The sequence below is a fragment of the Acinonyx jubatus genome, chromosome A1 (assembly GCF_027475565.1).
Source record: "Acinonyx jubatus isolate Ajub_Pintada_27869175 chromosome A1, VMU_Ajub_asm_v1.0, whole genome shotgun sequence".
NCBI classification, from domain to species: Eukaryota; Metazoa; Chordata; class Mammalia; order Carnivora; family Felidae; genus Acinonyx; species Acinonyx jubatus.
The window spans coordinates 30,281,785-30,298,498 of record NC_069380.1 but is presented as its reverse complement, the minus strand read 5'-3'; the positions used below and the strand labels follow the sequence as shown (position 1 = coordinate 30,298,498).

Genomic DNA, 16,714 nt, shown 5'->3' with positions numbered 1-16,714 from the left:
TGTACACTGAAAATTACAAAATCTGAAAGAAAAGGAACAAATAAATGGAAATATATCTAGTGTTCATAAATTAGAAAACTTAATGTTCAGATGGTCTTACTACCCAAGGTGATGTATAAATTCAGTGCAATCACTGTCAAAATTCCAATGATACTTTCTGCAGAAATAGACAAATTCTATCCTCAAATTCATAGAAATTTGAGGATTTCATCCTCAAATCCTCAAATTCATATGTAACCCCAAGGACCCCAAAGAGGCAAACAATCTTGAGGAAGAACAAAGTTGGAAGATTCACACTTTCTAATTTCAAAACATAACACAAAACTAAAGTAATAACAACAGTGTGATACTGGCATAAAGACATACAAATATACCAGTGGAATAGAGAGCCCTCGTATATATGGTAAATGATCTTCCACAAAGGTGCCAAGGCCATTCAATGAGGAAAGGATCATTTCCAATAAATACTATTTGGAAAACTGGATATTCACATACAAAAGAATGCGGTAGTTTTTTCTCTTATGCCATGTACAAAAATTAACTAAAACTGGATTAATGTGATCTAAAACTATAAAATTCCTAGAAGAAAACATAGGAAAAAAGCTCCATGACAATGGACTTGACAATGATTTCTTGACTAGGACACCAAAAGCATAGGCAATGGATACAAAAATGAACAAATGGGACTATATTAAACTTAACATTTGTGTATCAAAGGACACACTCAACAGAGTGAAAGGCAACCTATAAAATGAAACATTGCAAAATCGTATATGTAAATTGTCAAAATACAGAATATAGGAAGAATTCTTACAACAACAAAAGAAATAAAGTAACCCAATTAAAAACAGGCAAAGGACTTGATTTTCTCCAAAGATGGTATATAAATGACTAAACAAGCATATTAGATGCTAACATCACTAATCATAAGAGAAAGGCAAATCAAAACCACAATGAGATATCACCTTATACCCATTATGATAGTTATTATTTAAAAACAACAACAGGGACACCTGGGTGACTCAGTCAGTGTGGCTTCCACCTTCAGCTCAAGTCATGATCTCACAGTTTGTGAGTTCGAGCCCTCCATCTGGCTCACTGCTATCAGCGCACAGCCCACTTCTGATCCTCTGTCCCCTTCTCTCTGCTCCTCCTCCCTCCCTCTATCAAAAATAAATAAACATTAAAAAAACAGAAAGTATTAGGGATGTAGAAACATTGGAACCTTTATGCACTGTTGGTAGAATTGTGAAATGGTACAACTCCTCTGAAAAACAGTATGGAAGTTCTTTAAAAATAAAAAATAGAACTAACATATGATCAGGCAATCACACTTCTGGAAATATATCCACAAGGATTGAAAGCAGGGTTGCTGAGAGATATTTTTATACCCATGTTTACAGGAGTACCATTCACAATCATTATGACACTAAAGCAAACCAAATATCCATCAGCAGATAAATGGACAAACAAAATCTGGTATATTCAAACAATGGAATACTATTCAGCCATGAGAAAGAAGGACATCCTGCCATTTGCAACAACATGGGTGAATCTTGAGGACATTGTGCTAAGTGAAATAAGCCAGTCACAAAACAACTTAACAATGAAGTATCTAAAGTAGTCGAATTCACAGAAACAGAAAGTAGACTGAATGGTCATTACAGGATCTGGCGAGAGGCAGAAAAAGGGAGTTGTTTAATAGGTACAGAGTTTCAGATTTGCAATGAAAAAGTTCTGGTGATCTGTTTCACAACAATGTAAATATACTTAACACTACTTTAACTGTGCACATTAAAATGGTTAAAGTGGTCAATTTTTTTTAACACAATACAAAATTAACATCCTACATCCTATATAGAGCTGTAATCTCCAAAATTTTTTTGTCTTTCCCCTCCATCTGCCTTCCCCCACAAATACACATATATTCATAATAACATTTATATACTAATATTTAGCTAATGTCTCAAGGTGCAATATACACATATAAGGGTCATATGTAATGAATAGTGAATGGTGTATATAAGTCTGTATTTTCAAAAGCATTGTTGATAATTTTAATTTTCAAAATTTTGGCCATATATCAGCTCTAATGAGGTCATCATTTTATTTATTTTATAATGTGACTTACAAAGAATTTATACTAAAATAAAAAGTATCGGCCATTCCCTTATTGGTTCCTTATGCTTGTATGATTAACATTATTTCAATTTGAAAAAAAATTGTGCAAGAATATTTAAAGCTACTTTTTCATCTTGCAACGTGAATTTATCAAAACTAAATATTACTATAAATCCACTCAAATGATCACATGTATATTGCAATATGAAGCAATACAATGAAGGCAAACGGACAGGTGTACCAGTGTCCATCCCTCCACACTGCAAAACTCCCCCTTTTCCCAAAGGATCGCTCAGGTGCTGTTGGTGACAGATGACTAATGGTTTGACCTCAGGACCTTTGACAGCACTAGAGTTGTTAATCAATACATTAAAAGGTGATTAAGCTTAATTTTCCTTTTAGATGGAAAATTAATATACATATTTTAATATTTCCTTCTTGTGCAAGTTTCAAGGTCTACCTTTTTTTTAATATTAAATACATTTTTAGTCTAGGCTTGTCATTTCTTCAGTAATATTGTACCTAAAAACAATGAGCAGGCTTCTTATCTGTTTGATTCCTATCAATTTCATTCCTATTGGTAACCAACATTCTTTCCTATAGTTCTCAAATCTGCAGTTTTTTGTTCTCAAATCATCCCTCTTCTATCATGTCCTCTGCTTTCTCAACTTAATGTATAAGACCCTGTAATCATGTGGATTGGTTGGCATTGATGGGATGGAAACATCATTAATCTGATCTTTGCTGCAAAGTCAACTCTTTCTTCGACAGAGAAATCTTAGTGGGTGTTCATCTCTTGAAACCATGTTTAAACATCTGTCTCACTCTTTTAAGTCCACAAACAATAGCTTTGCCTACTCCTGACATCTGACCTCCCCTATATCACCCCATCTCTGCCTGACTCCACCCAATTCTTGCCTCACTTTATCTCTTGTAACACACTGGCAAAAAGCGACCAATCATGGCCAACATATCCTAAAAAAAAATTTTTCCCCCAATTGCTTTCTAGAGCTATATGCTTGGAGATGTGTGGTTTAGCTTCCATGTTACTCATGGGGGAGTTTTACCAAGTGTTTTTAAAACTCTATAACATGAACCATCAGATTCTCTGTCTCTTATATTAGGCTCTTTTCCATGTCACCTGTCTCCTAATTGCTAACCCAGGGCCATGTATTAAGCAGAACTCTACTCCAATGTAGGTAGTGTCATCCTACCTGCTACAACAAACAACCCCAAATCTCAGTGGCTACATTCAGGAAAGGTTTATGTCGTACTCTAATTATGTTAGACAGCAAGTTTGGGGAAAGGGATACTATCAAATCCATGAAATCACTGAGAAATCTAGGCTTCTTGTACCTACTGGTCCTACCCTTGGCATCTTCCCCACTCAGCTGGCAGTGGGAAACGAAGTGGTTAGTTATGTATATTTTGTTATAGACCAAACCTAACATGGGTATATGTTACTTTCACTCTCAAGCCACAGCCATATTAACTGCAAAGGACACTGAGGAATGTGGTCTAGCTGAGTATCCAGAAAAAAAGGCAGTTTGAAAAACAACAGTCTCCTCTTCAGCACATGGATGAGTGAAATTGGCCCCTAAACTGGTCCCCTGCCTTTACTTTTGCTTTCCCATGATTCATTTTCCTTTAAGTTTATTTATTTTTGAGAGAGAGAGAGAGAGAGAGAGAGAGAATGACTGAGAGGGGGGAAGGAAGAGAGAGAGAGAGAGAGAGAGAGAGAGAGAGAGAATGAATCACAAGCAGGCTCTGCACAGTTACTGCAGAGCCAGATGCAGAGTTCAAACCCACCAACTGTGAGATCACGACCTGCGAGATCACAATCAGACATTTAACCAACTGAGCCACCCAGGCACCCCTCCTATAATTCTATTTTCAATACAACAGTAGACAGTTTTTTCCACACGGTTCTTCAACACCCCACAATAATGCCTCATTTTATTTGTAGTAAAGGCAAAGTCATTCCAGTGGCCTATCGTGCCCAACATGTTCTGGCCTCCGTACATCTTGGGCTTCATCTCCACAAATTTCTCTCAATCTGCACCTGACACAGTGGACTCATAAATGTTCTTAAATGTCCTCAAATGGGACAGGTGCAGTCTGGCCTTGACGTGTTTCTACTGGCCTTAAGGATTCTTCTTCTAAACATCTGCATGACTGAGTTCAATATTTCCTTTAATTTTTCTCAAATGTCACCCTCTCAATGAGATCTGTGCCCAACTCCCAATAAACCTGAATTCTAGCATCCAATATACCTGCCATGGCAGGTACCATACAGTTCTTTCTCCCCCTGCTATGAAGCAATTGATAAAACTATACTTTCTGGTTGATGCTCTTATGGTTGGAAGGGACCATATGACAGTTCTTGTCAATGACCTTTGGATGGAACTGAGATGTGGTCCTTCTTGGCCAGAGTAATTCACCACCTGGCCAAGCAACCACCTGGCCAAGACTCTGGGCTCTCTTTTCTTCTGGCAAGCCAATGGCTGATTTAAACGACAGAACTTCTATTCTAGCCTTTCTGACTATAGACTGCTTATTTGTTAAATTTACCACTCCACTCTGTCTTCCATGGCAAGAACAGGAGTTTACGGGGCAGGGATCTCTATCTGTCTTATTTATTACAATATCCCAAGTTCTCAAAATAATGTCTGCTATATATTAGATGTTCACTAAATATTTATCAAATTGATGAATGAATATATGAGAGTCCGAAAATTATATTCTACTGGATGAAGAAATCAAAAAAAAAAAAAAAAAGAAAAAAGAAAAAGAAAGAAAGGACACAGAATAGGCAAGAAAAGGCTCCAAGGGATAATTGCAGACAATGAAAAGGTAAAACATAAAAAGTCAGTCTAAATACTTAATTATCTCACACACAGACTAGATGAGTATACACAGATATATTTTATAAAGAACACCAGAAATACATCCATATGTTTAACCAGGTTTATTTTTAGGTGTACAACTTGTATTTTCTTTACTTCTCTAATTTTACCAAATTCTAATTATTAATACACAGCACTATACAAACCTAAGGAGTTGAAACTTAAAAATATCTAGGTATATAGTATCTTCCAGTTTTAGTTGGATATCTACATACAATATTTCTCAGTTCCTGTTATAGTTTGATTTAACCATGTGCCTAAACTGGGGCCAATGGGATATAAATAGTAGCAATGGAACTCGAGAAAATGTCCTTAAAGAAGCTTGTCTAGGAATCTGTGTATTCTTCCTTTATTTTTTAAGTTTATATATTTTGAGAGAGAGAGAGAGACCATGCATGGGAGGGGCAGAGAGAGAAGGACAGAGAGGGAGAATCCCAAGCAGGCTCTGCACCATCAGCATGGAGCCTGATGCAGGGCTCGAAACCACGAAGCAGGAGATCATGACCTGGGTCGAAATCAAGAGTCAGACACTCAACTGACTGAGCCACCCAGGCACCCCTCTGCATATCCTTCCTAACCCCTGGGTGAGAAATGTCAAGCACAGTAGTGGCTGGTTGACATTGACAGAGCTGTCCTGCCATCCCTTCTCAATTCCCCTTTGGATTCATGATACAAGAGAGAAATCAATTTCTAACTTATTTTACTCACTAAACTTTATAGTCTATTATAGCAACTTAGCTGTTATTCTAAACACCACTAAATTCAAGGAGGAGGGGACTACATGGTTGGCTTATACTATTTTTTTGTTTAACATAAAGACAAAGATATTTCCCCATTTCTTTCTCTTTGTATATGACTATAAAAACTATCATAATGTGACTCTCCCTTTTCTGAAGAACAACATTTGTTAAAAATAAACAAAAGTTTTCAAAATCTTGCATTATTATGCAGATGCAATAGTATAATATGTGTAAATATTTGCATAAATGTATATGCATCTTTATAGCAACAAATCTTCAACAGTTAACACAAAAATTCCTAGGTAAAATTTGCTATGTAGAAAAATAGGATACAAAGAAATCTTATTCATACTAGCTCTTTTCATCAACACCTAATACAAAACTAATGAATATCTGTATGGATAAAAATATGACACTTCTTTCATCACAAAAGGGTAACTTTTCAGGCAACAGTGTTAGTTTTACTTAAGATACATCCTTTGTTACACTTCAGTATAGCATGGGAAAATGCATATGGGGAATGCTCTATGAAAGCACACCAAGTCCATACTTTGTATGATTATATTTGTAAATCTTTATTTTAGATCAATTTGGTACAAGTTATTTTCATTGAACAGGACAGGATCTGATTAAATTGGTTTTGTTCTATAAATGTATAGCTTGGTTTATTTCCTGAACTCTGTCTATGATTTGCATTCCATGGTCCCTGCTGTTCACTGACACCTACCGTAATACAATCATATCCCCCTAGTTTTGTTCTATTTCTTTTCTTACCTCCTCTTAATTACCCCTTTTGTACCCCTTGTCTATGGTCTCTGTGTCTCTAATACATGGAGGTACTAATTTCACAACCCCCAAGGCTTGTCAGGTTAAAGATTAATGAGCAGACTATACTCAGAGGCTTTGGAAAGGTTAAGCATAATTACAAATGGGTATTTTATGCAATGCTGGAGATGTGCAAGCTGTTTTTTAAAAAAGGGCAAGAAAAAAGGTAATGAAACTTATGGGATTCATGTCAACTATTGTATTCTCAAAAAAAAAGTCTTGTTAAAATGAGAAATTAACATACTAACTAAAAGGGCTTGTTAAATTCTACCCTTTGTTTTATTCACGATTAAAACACACGTGCACACACACACATACACACACAAACACGGTAAAAAAATTTAGGCACAGTTACAGGCCTGTACTATCACTGACTTTTAATTTTACTTTTTCTTTATTGTGAAAAATTACTTTTTCATATTTAGACTAAAAGGAAAAGTTATGGTTTGAAATAAATACAGTAGCTAAGCATTGCTACTGGAGAAATTAAATAGCATTCAGAGAGGGAATACGTAGTTTCCACTTGAAATTTTATAGCTCACCATGAAAAGAGCTACTTTCCACAGAAAAAAATAACTTAAACCATCTTTAGAGGTTCAGTTACACAATTATTGTAAAATATAAGCTGAACATCTGGCCATCTTAGCACCAGGGGGATGGAAGTAGGATTATAGTAATTAAAAGAAATCCAGTCAATGTTTTACTAATTATAAAGTGTTACCAGGGTTAAAACATTCTTGTTTAAAAGTCAGAAATCTGTTGACCTAATTGGAGATGCTTTTTCCCAAAATGTTTCAGAACAAGGGAATATGTTGGAATTAACTTTTCTCAAAAGGAAAAAGAGATGGGGCGCCTGGGTGGCTCAGTCCGTTGAGCGTCCGACTTCGGCTCAGGTCATGATCTCACAGTTTCTGAGTTCGAGCCCCACGTCAGGCTCTGTGCTGACAGCTCGGAGCCTGGATCCTGCTTCGGATTCTGTGTCTCCCTATCTCTCTGTTCTCCCCCTGCTCACATGCTGTATCTTTCTCAAAAATAAGACTAAAAATTTTTTTTAAAGGAAAAAGAGACAGAGAGAGAGAGAATATTAATCTCTGAAAGTTGAGTTGAGAAGTAAGAGTATTTTGAGGTTTTTTGTTTGTTTGTTTTTTGTTTTGTAACAGAGATTAGACATTCCTAGTGTTAATTCATTTCCTTTTAGAGTGTTAGTCAAGCCCCTACTCAGGGCAGCCCCTGTACTTGTCTCCCATAATCCTCCACTTCTGGCACTCAGGGACATCACAACTGCACTCTCTCATATTTGCAACAAGATTTTTCTGGATCAACAAAATTCCAGCTTTTTCACAATGGGTTTGCCCCCAGAACACAGGTGTTATGAACACCACTGCTAAACCTAAACCAAAATGGGAAAGCAAGAGACTCCTATCAACATCGTCATCATTGGACACGTAGATGCGGGCAAGTCTACCACTACTGGTCATCTGATCTCTAAATGCGGTGGGATCCACAAAAGAACTATCGAAAAATTTGAGAAGGAGGCTGCTGAGATGGGACAGGGCTCCTGCAAGTATGCCTGGGTCTTGGATAAACTGAAAGCTGAACGTGAACGTGGCATCACCACTGATACCTCCCTGTGGAAATTCGAGACCAGCAAGTACTATGTGACACTGATGCCCCAGGACACAGAGACTTTGTCAAAAATATGATTACAGGCACATCTCAGGCTGACTGCTGTCCTGATCGTTGCTGCTGGTATTGGCGAATTTGAAGCAGGATGTCCAAGAAAGGGCTGACCCGTGAGCATGACCCATGAGCCCTTCTGGCTTACACACTGGGTGTAAAACAGCTTATTGTCAGTGTTAACAAAATGGATTCCACTGAGCCCCTCTACAGCCAGAAGAGATACGAGGAAATCATTAAGGAAGTCGGCACCTACATTAAGAAAATTGGCTACAAACCCGACACCGTAGCATTTGTGCCCATTTCTGGTTGGAATGGCGGCAACACGCTGGAGCCAAGTGCTCACATGCATTGGTTCAAGGGATGAAAAGACACCTGTAAAGACGGCAATGGCGGTGGAACCACACCGCTTGATTGCATTCCGCCACCTACTCATCCAACTGACAAGCCCTTGCGTCTGCCCCTCCAGGATGTCTACAAAATTGGTGGTATTGGTACTGTCCTGTGGGTTGAGTGGAGACTGGTGTTCTTAAGCCAGACGTGGTGGCCACTTTTGCTCCAGTCAGTGTTACAGCTGAAGTAAATTCTGTTGAAATGCACCATGAAGCTTTGAGTGAGCCTCTACTTGGGGCCAACGTGGGCTTCAATGTCAAGAACGTATCTGTCAAAGATGTTCGTCGTGGCAATGTGGCTGCTGATAGCAAAAACGACCCACCAATGGAAGCAGCTGGTTCAGGATAATCACAGCTCAGGTGATTATCCTGAACCATCCAGGCCAAATTAGTGCCGGATACACCTGTGCTGGACTGTCACACAGTTCACACTGCCGGCAAGTTCGCTGAGCTGAAGGAGATTGACCGTCATTCTGGAAAAAAGCTGGAAGATGGTCCCAAATTCTTGAAATCTGCTGATGCTGCCATCATTGATATGGTTCCTGGCAAGCCCATGTGTGTTGAGAGCTTCTCTGACTACCCTCCTCTGGAACATTTTGCTGTTCATGACATGAGACAGACGGTTGCTGTGGGTGTCATCAAAGCAGTGGACAAGAAGGCAGCTGGACCTGGCAAGGTCAACAAATCTGCCCAGAAAGCTCAGAAGGCTACTTAACTGCCCCCAATACCTGCCACCCCAGTCTTAATCAGTGGTGGAAGAACGGTCTCAGAACTGTTTGTGTCAATTGGCCACTTAAGTTTAATAGTAAAAGACTGGTTAATGGTAACAATGCATCGTAAAACCTTCAGAAGGAAAGGAGAATGTTTTTTGGACCATTTGTTTTTTTGTGTGTGTGGCAGTTTTAAGTTATTAGTTTTTAAACTCAGTGCTTTTTAATTTTTTTAATTTTTATTTACCTTTGAGAGAGAGAGAGCAAGCACAAGCAGGGGAGAGGGAGAGAGAGAGAGCAAGCACAAGCAGGGGAGAGGGAGACACAGAATCTGTAGCAGGCTCCAGGCTCTGAGCTGTCAGCACAGAGCCCAACATGGGGCTTGAACCCATGAACCAGGAGGTCATGACCTGAGCCGAAGTCGGATGTTTAACCAACTGAGCCACCCAGGCACCCCTAAAATCAGTACTTTTTAATGGAAACAACTTTGACCAAAAATCTGTCACAGAATTTTGAGACCCATTAAAACAAAAGTTTAATGAAAAAAAAAATCCATTAACGCATTAAATTTTTAATCTCATTTAAAAAAGGGGAAAAACCCACCCTTTTAACTCCTTACTTCTTTATCTTCCACACCATTTTACTCATTTTCTTCATAGCAGAATTCCTCAAAATACTTGTGTATTTTTCCAGTCTCTGATTCCTTGCTTCTCAATCTATTTTAAATTCTCTCCAATAAGACTTTCAAAATCACTCCAATTAACTGAAATGACTATTGTCAGGGTAGTCGATGGGATCTCCAAATCCGTCATCCAATCTCTGTCCTCCTCTTCCATGGCTCATCAGCTTTTGGCATATATAATTCCTTCCTTCTTGATACATTTCCTTCACTTGCCATGCAAGACATTTGCAAGGAACTGGCTTTACACATTTGCTCCACCGCATTCTCCTTTCTAGCTCCTAATCTTTGGAGTTCTTGCTGTTGTTTACGGAATGGCCCAGCATAGTTCCTGAACATTTTCTCTCGTCTACCAAAACTCTCTCCTTCAGTGAGCTAATCTAGGCTCATTTCTGGACTTATGACTGTTAGGCAAAAATTTTTACTGTCAACCAATCATTTATGTTCTCCCTCAAATTGCCCAGACCCCTCTCAGTTACGTGAGTCTATTGGGTTGACCATCATCAACAGGAATGTCTATCTCTTCTAGGCAAAGCATCTAAGAGTTGGTCTGAGATCTTCCCGCTCATGATGGTGGTGATACCTGGTGACAGTGATGGCCTCATATTGGAAGAGTGGAGTTCTGGGATGGAACTGACTTTAATGTCCGAATCCAGTGCTTGGAAATGAGCTGCTCCAAGAAGAGTGTTTGGATAACAGACCTTGAACAAGAAATAATGCTTTGTTTTCTTTAAGCACAGGGTCAGCAAATTTTTTTGTGTGCAAAATGACAGATGATAAATATTTTAAGCTTACAGCCATACCATCTCTGTTGCAGGTATCGATTCTACCATTACAGAGAGAAAGCAGCCATACATAAACTGTAAATAGGTGTGGCTGTGGTCCCAATAAAATCACACTTACCAAAAAGGGTGGTGGCTAAGTTTGGCCTATGGACCATTGTTTGCTGAGCTCTGGTTTAAGCCAGTAAGATATGGGGGTTTCCTTGCTATCATAGCATATAGCTTGGTCTATACTGATTAACACAACTTTCAGATTTATGTGGTCATTACAGACCTCCAGGCACACATATGATTGCCATAGGGTCTTAACTGCTTTCCTCCATTGTATTTTGTTTTTACCCTTTTCTCTCCTTCAAAGGTCAGTATCATATTATCAAAACATAAACTCGAACATGCCACTCTTTTGCTCAAAATTCTTCAATCGCTTTCTATTTAACAAATGTCTAAAATTCTTACAATAGCCTGGAAATAGGGTGACCATTCATTCCAGTTTGCTAGGGCAGTGCTTAGATATAATCATTAGGCTTATCTCCTTTCACTTTCAAAAGTGTGATGGGTTATATTAAACATAAATTTATAAAGGGGGTTGTGCCTGGGTGGCTCAGTCGGTTAAGCATCCGACTTGATATCAGCTCAGGTCATGATCCCATGGTTCGTAGGATTGAGCCCCACATCAGGCACCATGCTCACAGTGCAGAACCTTCTTGGGATTCTCTCTCTCCCTCAACTCATGCTACCTTTCTCTCTCAAAATAAATAAACACTTTTTAAAAAGTATGAGGATTAGCCCTGTAACACCTCAATAACCTCATTTACTGCTATTTTCTAATCTTTCATACTGTGCCAGCCATATTGGCCTCCTGGCTATTTCTTGAACACACAAGACACCATTCAATTTTAGGACTTTTTATATATGCTATTCCCATTTTTTTGTATGTTCTTCCCCAGAAATACACTTAGATTCCTCATTATCTTTGCATCTTTCCATAAATGACACTTTCTAAATGTGGCCTTCTCAACTATCTTGTTATAAATTGTACACCATCCACTAATCCACTTTCTATACACCTCCCTTAAGTACTGTTCACCATAACACTTACAAGTATCTATGACATATAAGATTGATATGCTGTCCGTACATAACTCATTTACTGAGAATCTTTTCACACCAGAATATACCCTCGATGAAGACAGCTTACCTCCTCAAACCTACATCAATGGCTTTATATAGATGTCCTACAAACACCGTTTCAATGAATAACATCTAGAATGAAAGTAGCTAAGTCTTAAAAGAGGGATTGTCTCTCTTCAACTTCAGTTGCATTCAACTGACTGGGATAATTTATGTTGTAACCTGAATCTCCTAGAACAGAGACTCGGGGAAGCATGAAGTAACAATACTTCATATGGAAGGTCTAATCTTCATTAATAATGAGGAAAGAATCAAGTGAATGAGAATATTATGAGAAGCCATACATGGTGATGTCCTACAGTGTTCTCCATTGCTTTGCAAAGAGCTGCTTAAAGACCCAGAGGACTGTTTCATAGGTGATTTTGCTCAGCATATGGAACATCTCCTGAAAGGCCAAATGGAGAAAACTTACCTTGGCTCAAATCTATTAGAGGGAGAAAGGAAGCAAATTGATCTACTCTGCTCGTTCGTATCTCATGTTTCCCTTTGGTCAAAGTTAGCTGCTTGGGGATTTGATGCCCCTGAACTTTCTGGTTGCATTATTTGGTTCTTCTGAAACTGCTTGAAAAGTCAGATCTTAAATCCTGTGGTGTGGTATTTTATTTAAATTTGTTAGTATTTCAAGGAGCCAAAGACACAAGTCTGGTTGGCCTCAGGCAGAGAAACTGTGTAGACCCAGAGAAGGTTAGGAGGTCAGGGTAGCTGCTGAGAAGGAGCAAGAGGCTGAGTGTCCAGGAGTCAGGGAAGTCAGAGGAAAATAGAACAGTACCTAGGATGTGTTTTTTTATAGCCCACTTTTTAAAAAATGGACACATCCATATTTCATGGCCACAATGACTACATACATTTCTCTTTTCCAGGAAAACACATGTATTGATTTTGTTTTGTTCCTTTTAATTAGCAATATAATGTTAGCTTGTGGATAGATTAGGTAGCTGCCTAGAATGAATGATCAGCTTTGAATAACAAATTATTAAAGATCTGCTAAACATATAAGAGAAAGTGTTGCATGCTTAGAATCTAACCTGTGAAGAAATCCCACAAAACTTGAAAACTAATTTGCACAAGCTGCTCTAACAATGGCTAAATTGTGAATTATGAGTGTGGTCAGCTGGATAGTAAATAACCGACTTCTATTACCAACAACTCACAGGATATACAATCACCAATGACAATGATTCACCCTCCCAGAGAAAGTTGAGGTTCTGTCTTCATAACGATAGTGGTGGAACTGAAGATGTGCAATGAGTAATACTGACTTCTTCAGAGGTAAATGTAGCTTAGAACATAAGAGAGAACAAATTCCTTCCTTAGTTTTTGGAAAGCATGCTATCTAAGCTGCTTTCAGGGGCATGCATGCTAGATTTCTCCCCATAAAGTAAAAGAGAATCTGCTTTTGCATTTCAAATTACCATGCAGAGCTACCATTAACTTCCTCATTTCAACACAACTATGGACATAGAACTGACCTAAGAAGAAATGACCAGATAGCTAGATGGTTGAATATGCAAGTTCCCCTTAAACATGTTAAGTCCCAACAGTAATGTTCCAACTTTGGAAATCTAGGCCTATTCAGTAAACAAAATATTCCCTAACACCCCTACTTGTGAATTAAAAACATAGTATTTTAGGGACGTATGAAGGATTGGTCTCCATGTTTTGAAGTCATGACTCAGTACCGATCACTCCGTTGTTGACACAGGAAGAGACCCTAAACTTAAACCTGCAAGTATATTTCATGAGATTGCTACTTAAGCTAGTTTTTCAGTAACTTTGGGCATGAAAAGGAGAGTTTTACACAGTTTAGCTCTACTTTGGGTACTCTGGTAAGTGCAGTTACTAAGTGTTCGTGACACTATCTCATGATTTCAAAGTTAAATATCAAATTAGGAAGTATCATCTAATTTTTTTTTAAAGATGCAACTATTTAGAAACAAAAATTAGAACTTCTTCCTTAACCTTTAGTTAAGTTTCTTTTATTGTCCTTAAGAAATGATATGACTAGGATTTCTTTGTTATTTCATTTAGTAGTAATTTAATAATACTATTCATTTAGTAGTTATTACATTTAATTTATGGCTATTAAAGTAATACCTTGATAAAGAATAATAAGTAAACTTTTATCCACCTGATATACAAACCAGAATGCATTTATCAAGATTTTCTCACTGAGAACATTTCAACACAAATGATACCTACTAAACTAACAATATTGGAACAGAAATAAGTTAAGAAATAAATGGTTCTAAAGGCTTGCAGAGTTACTGTCCCTTGCTCAAAATTTCTCTTTCCTGGTTTTTCTATCAGTTGGGATTTCTGCTGAGTTTTCCTAGGTACATTTCCAATAATGAAAAAGTCTCAATTTAATAGCTTTGGAAATAGAGTAATATTTTGTCCATTAACAGGAAAGCATTTTCTTCTTAATAAGGAATAGACTAATGACTGAAAAAAGAAGATGACAAAGTCAAACTGAAAATAAAGGCCAGGACTTCAAAAAAATAGTAAAATAAAATAAAGTAAAATAAAAAACCCTGATGAGGTAGGGCATGACCATAAGTCCAGCTTGGGTATATATATACTTTGGAAGATCATGGTCAAGCTACAGGATGGCAGAAAAGGGCACATGTCACCTTTTACTACCCGTTTACATATTTTACATATGTGATCTGATACGGCCTTCCCACAACCTGATCAGTATTATTTCCTTCAATATCACACAAAGAAACAGATTCAAAAGGTTGGGAAAGTTTCCCCAAATCACACACATCAAGAGTTCTCAAACTTCTGAGTGCAGTAGAATCACTTGTAGAGCTATTTAAGTACCAAGTACCATAGTTCCATCACATAAACTTCCAGTTAAGTGTTTAGTCTGACATTCTCATAATCTCTCCACTGTTTACCCTGAGTGTGAGGAACACGGACTTGACAACAAGCAGAAGAGCCACAATTCAAGAACTAATTCTCAACCAAAACCAGTATTGCACAGGAAATAAAATTGGTACGGTTTATACTAATCGGTGCCCCTTTTTTCCTGCTCATTTGAACATTAACATTAGACAAGACATTAATTAACTTTGGACACAGGAATTTCCCTTGCCTTGAAATGAAAGACAAAGTCCTGAGTTCTAGCACTTATTTTAGGATTTTGTTCTACAGATACACTAACTATACTAATTACTTTGGTTGCTGCTTTCCTCTACATTTAAATTTAGCTAGTTCCAAAGTTTTGTCTGGTAGCAATATTGGAAATAAATGGAAAATACGGCCAATGTGTTGTCCGGAGAAGTAGGAACTACCATTGATGTGATTGTCTGCACCCAGGAGGCTTCCAGGAACCGAAGCTTTGAAGTTTTATGATGTTACCTATTCCCTCATTGCACATATTGAATTCAGTTGCACATAGATTTAGAAGCATGGCTGATCTTCAACACTAATGAGTGGATGCATGGTGGTCAGGTAAATTCAATCAGAGTTTTTTTCTTTTCTCTGTAATTATTATCGTTATTCCTTCCCTTTTTCAAATGAGAAAGGAGACATGAGTTTTTCAAAACATTAAAGCACTTAACCTCATGATCTCAACACTGTTCAAGCTGATTTGCAAATTTAGGTATAGTTTTGTTTGGCAAAGCTAAATCAACAAATAAAATAAGAATGGATTCATATCACATTTCTATACTAAGCTAGAAGAGAAATATTCTAAATTCTTTTTATTAAGAGGCATTAATTTGTGTTGATCTTCCTTTAAGTCAAAGACCTCATAATTATAAAATTCGGCCTTGCACTTATTTCCTATTTCAACAAGCATTTATTGGACACATTTACTAGATTTTCTATTAGGTATTTTGGGTCTTTCAAAGATGAACAAGAAATTACCCTTTCTGCAGAAAGTTTATAATTCACCGCCTTAGGTCAATTTAGTGGAAAAGCAGTAGCACAACAATTAACTGAAAAACAAATTGTAAACACTATCTCACAATACCTATAACATGGATCTAAGACAATTGATAAATCCATTTCACCATTGGAGATCAGAGCTGGGGACTAGTCAACATATTGGGCAGGGAAAGATCAGAGACAATGAAGGAACAGAGGCAAACCTAGGAGGCAAGCATGGAGACCAAGACCTAAAAAACAGGCAAGAACAGCTGGAGACAGAAGAAAGGGCAGGAACAAAGGACAATGGTGGACAAGATATTAATATGCAAATTCAAAAAGTAGAAAAGAATAATATGCATAAATAAAAGCAGATTTATCCTGAAACGTTAATACCTGAGAAACTGATGTTTGAAAAAGCTGTACTGACAAATCCCTACACAAAAGAAAGCAGAAAAATACCCCAAGTGTTTCAGGAGTTGATCATTTGATGAAGGAGTCATTTACTGTTTATTGTTGTGAACTGGTCTGCTTTCACAATTGAGTAAGACCACTGGGAAAAGCAACCGTCGGGAGACCTGGTTCTCATTCCAACCGGTCAATAGCCATCCGATGTGCCTATGTCGCAACTCCTTTGGGTCTTGGTTTCCTCCACTGTAAATTGGTGCTGGGCAAAGGACGGGCTAGGGTGGAGCTGCGTGAGGAGAGATTTCAGGTTCAAAAATTCTGTGACATGGTGACACAAACATCTGGCAATGACAGAATAGGGACAGAAAGTACAGAACACCATAAGGGCATTGTATACATGCCATAGAACA

The 16,714-nt window shown here is 37.8% G+C and overlaps 1 long non-coding RNA gene and 1 pseudogene across 1 annotated transcript in view; one reads left to right on the top strand and one right to left on the bottom strand.

Annotated features, from left to right (window-relative positions):
* Positions 1 to 16,714, bottom strand: part of LOC128314258 (uncharacterized) — a 154,132-nt gene that overhangs the window by 49,544 nt on the left and 87,874 nt on the right. The window lies entirely within an intron of this gene.
* Positions 7,932 to 9,644, top strand: LOC106987250 (elongation factor 1-alpha 1-like; annotated as a pseudogene).